The 4255-nt window shown below is 37.6% G+C and overlaps 1 protein-coding gene and 1 non-coding gene across 2 annotated transcripts in view; one reads left to right on the plus strand and one right to left on the minus strand.

Moving 5' to 3' along the window:
* Window positions 1-4255, plus strand: part of ADAMTS19 (ADAM metallopeptidase with thrombospondin type 1 motif 19) — a 287126-nt gene that overhangs the window by 32037 nt on the left and 250834 nt on the right.
* On the minus strand, window positions 1382-1488 carry LOC114009474 (U6 spliceosomal RNA). Its single transcript, XR_003550883.1, has one exon. It is a non-coding gene; the product is annotated as a U6 spliceosomal RNA (small nuclear RNA).

Here is a 4255-nt window from a genome sequence, read left to right on the forward strand (position 1 = left end):
TTTTTATCATCATAATCTTCTTTATATTACATTGGATTACATATAACTTTACATTGTATTACATTGTTTTTTCAAAAGGGAATGCCATGCATGTCAGTCAGTACAGAGACATTAATCTCCCCACTTCAACATTCCATATCTTTTCTGTTTTCCCCAATCATTATTTTTATTATTCTAATTATTTTTATAAAACAGTCAATTGCTATTTCTCGTTTTGCTTGTAAAAATACTTTGCCCATCATGAAATACTTCTCAGACCAATCCAGTTGAGAATACTATACATGTCATCATCAACAGTTAATAACCCCTATCTGTTTCTCACTAACGTCCTGTCTCTCTATTGTTCACTTGCTATCTTTCTCTATCCTCTTCTCTTCACTTACCCCATTCCACACTGTCCTATTCTCATTAAGTACCTTCACTGTTTTTATGTCCTCCGAATTTTTGCTCTCTATTATAGAGTGCGGATAGTCGGTATATATTGAGTGGATACATATAATATCTTTCTTTCATAGCCTGGCTTACTTCACTCAGCAATAGATCCTCCATATCTGACCATTTTCTATCAAATTCCAGGGTCTTGTTATTTTTTATGGCTGAGTAGTATTCCATAGAGTATATATACCACACTTTTCCAATCCATTCATCAGTTTGTGGACATTTAGGTTGGTTCCATGTCTTGGCAATTGTGAATAATGCTGCAATAAACATGGATGTGCAAGCACTTTTCTGACTGAGCGTTCTCCTGTCTTTTGGGTAAATACCCAGAAGTGGGATTGCTGGATCAAATGGTAGTTCTATTTGTAGATCTTTGAGGAACCTCCATATTGTTCTCCACAGTGGTTGAACTAGTTTACATTCCCACAAACAGTGTAGGAGGGTTCCCTTTTCACCACATCCCCGCCAACACTTATCACTTTTTATATTCTTAATCTTTGCCATTCTGACAGGGGTTAGGTGGTATCTCATTGTGGTTTTTATCTGCATCTCCCTTATGATGAAGGATGTTGAGCATTTCCTCATATGCTTTTTGGCTGTTCGTATGTCTTCCTTAAAGAGATTTTTGTTCAGCTCTTTTTCCCATCTTTTAATTCGGTTAATCATTTCTTTTCACATAAGGCACTTGAGTTCCCTATGTATTCTGGTTATCAGTCCCTTGTCTGAGGCATATTTAACAAAAATATTTTCCCATTCTGAGGGTTGTCGGTTCACACTTGATACTGTGTCCTTTGCTGTGCAGAAACTTCTTAGTCTAATATAGTCCCACTTGTCTATTTTAGGGGTTATTGCCTGTGCTTTGGGAGTCTTATTTAAGAAGTCTTTACCTACTCCAATATCTCCCAGAGTTTCCCCAGCATTTTCCACCAGTAGTTTTATTGTTAAAAATATGGAACGCTTCATGAATTTGCATGTCATCCTTGCGCAGGGGCCATGCTAATCTTCTCTGTATCGTTCCAATTTTAGTGTATGTGCTGCCGAAGCGAGCACTAGATCTCCTAAATCTTCAACTAAGTCTTTGTATTCTGGTACAAATGTATCATTTCATCCCAGGTTACTGAGAGAGTTGTGGAGTAAACACCAGACTGTTCTCAGTTATCTTTTCAAAACAAACGTTTTATGACCACCTCATTAAATTGCTGCACACAACCACCTAGGTTTTCTTTTTATTTAAATAAAGAAAAACAATTGGTGGGGCCAGTCTTGTACTTGGATGTTATGCAAGTGCAGTCATGTGTTTCTTAACAATGAATCTGAGCATATGGTTAGGCAGTTTTCAAGCTGGGTGAACATCCTGGAGTGTACCTATGCAGACATAGATATATAGCCTTCAACACACTTAGACTATATGATATAACCTCTTTAAAATCTGTGGGACCACTGTCATATATGTTGTTTATCTTTGACTGAATCATCCTTACGCGGTACATGACTGTATTTCTTTTTGTTGAACCTGCTGAGCTATTGAATATGCACATTTTTAAAAAGGATAGTGCGAAATTGCCCCTCAGTATTTATGCTGATTGTTGTGCCATCAGTAGTTTTCAGTGTACCTGTTAATTTGATAAACCCTAATTAATTCTCTTATTTCCAAGTAGATGACTGAAATAGTATTCTGTTACTGTTTTCCTTTTAATTTCTTTGATTATTGGTCAAGTTGGTCATTTTTTTCTTATCATTGGTCATTATAATTTCCTTAATTGTCAGTTTTCTATAATGTGATTTAGAATTTGTCTAGTGGCCTACCAAATTACTCATGTGTCTTGCAGGTCCGGAAGCCAGGTGGCTAGCCTGAGTTTTGGATCTCTGGGGTGGGTTAAAAACATGCAGGTGCTCATGATTCAGAGAACTAGAGGACTGGAGAAAAGGGATCATGTCAGGATGAAACCCCGTGGAAGGCACTTCTCTCTTGTTCCCAAGTTTACACACGTGAATTGTCGTGAAGAAAAAAAAATCTGGGGCCAGAAATTGGCATAATGGCTATGTCGCTGGACTCCCATGTAGTTGATGGCAGTTGGAGTCCTGGATCTGGTTGCTTAAACTCACGCCAGGCACATGTGCATGTGTGCTCAAGATCCCAAGAGGAGAATGGAGGAGAAGGGATTGCAGTGTGGCCCTCCCTCCTTCGGGGGTGATTTCTTGCTTTCTGTCTCTCTGTTTCTCTCTGTCTTTCTGGCGAGCACACATGCCCTATAGCAAACACCTCTCCAAAACAACAATCTACTGGGTTATCTATCAAATATTTATTTATTTATAACTTATTCTTATTTAGATTCTATCATTGTACATCTCTCTTGGGCACAATATGTTTTCCAACATGACTCTCAAATCAAGGATATTACCATGTACATATACATCATTTACTTTTTACTTTTTCTTTCTTTCTTTCTTTTTTTATTTATTTGAGAGATTTTCGCTATAGGGCACGTGTGCTCACCAGAAAGACGGAGAGAGACAGAAAGCGAGAAATCACCCGCCAGGGGGATGGCCACGCCACAATCCCTTTTCCTCCATTCTCTTCTCAGGATCTTGGGCACAGATGCATATGTGCCCAGCTTGAGTTTAAACCACTGGTCCAGGACTCGAACCATGGTTGACTACATGGGACATAGTCATTATGCCAACTGCTGGTCCCCATATACATCATTTTCAACAGAGGACTTTACGTTCTTTTGTCTTTTAAATGTTTCTTTCCTTTGTCCTTCCTACCTATTTTCCACTTCACTTATAGTCTTTTATCTACACTTACTCTCCCTTCAATTTTTTTTTCCAAAGAATACTAATATCTGGTATATATTGAACAGGGATATACAATGTGTGTCTTTTAGAGTATGGCCTATTTTGCTTAGCATTACATTTTCTATATTATTCCACCTTTTTTTTTTAAAAAAAATTCATTCACTTTTAGTCAGATGTTAGGGTCTTATTTTTCTTTATGGGCAAGTAGCATTTCATAGCATAGATGCACCATAGTTTTTCAATCCAGTCATTAGTTCTTGGACACTTAGGTTGGCTCCATGTCTTAGCAATTGTGAGTGATGCTGCAATAAACATGAAAATATACTTGTTTCTCTGACAGAGTATTTTTCTGTCTTTTGGATAAATATAAAAGAGTGGTAATTCTACTTGCAGGTTTTTGAGTAATCTCCATATTGTTTTCCACAATAGTGGTACTAATTTACATTCCTACCAACAGTGTAGAAGGGTTCCGCTTTCCACCACAGCTATGCCCACACTTGTCATTGTTTGTTTTTTTGACCGTAGCCATTCTGACAGGCAGTAATCCTCAAAAGAGACAAATGGAATTACATCAAGCTAAAAAGCTTTTGCATAGCAAAGTAAACAACAATTAGAGTGAAGAGACAACCCTCAGAGTGGGGGAAAATATTTGCAAACTATTATGTCTCAGACAAAATATTAATAACAAGACTATACAGAGAAATCAAGCAACTCACCCTTAAGAAGCTAATAACCCAGGGCCAGCAGGTGGTATAGTAAAGACACTGGAATCCCACATGGTCAATCATGGTTTGAGTCCCAGACATGATGACTTGAAAATCACATTGGGTACATGTGCATGTGTAGCCAAAATCCCAGAAGAATGGAGGAGAAGTTATTGCAGTTTGTCCTTCCCCTGGAGAGGGAGTGATTTCTTGTTTCCTGTCTCTTTTTGGCAAGAGCCTATGCACTATATAGCAAAAATCTCTCTTTCATTCCAAAATAAATAAATAAATAAATAAATAAATAAATAAATAAA

The sequence above is a fragment of the Tupaia chinensis genome, unplaced genomic scaffold (genome assembly GCF_000334495.1).
Source record: "Tupaia chinensis unplaced genomic scaffold, TupChi_1.0 Scaffold000541_1, whole genome shotgun sequence".
In the NCBI taxonomy this organism is placed as follows: domain Eukaryota; kingdom Metazoa; phylum Chordata; class Mammalia; order Scandentia; family Tupaiidae; genus Tupaia; species Tupaia belangeri.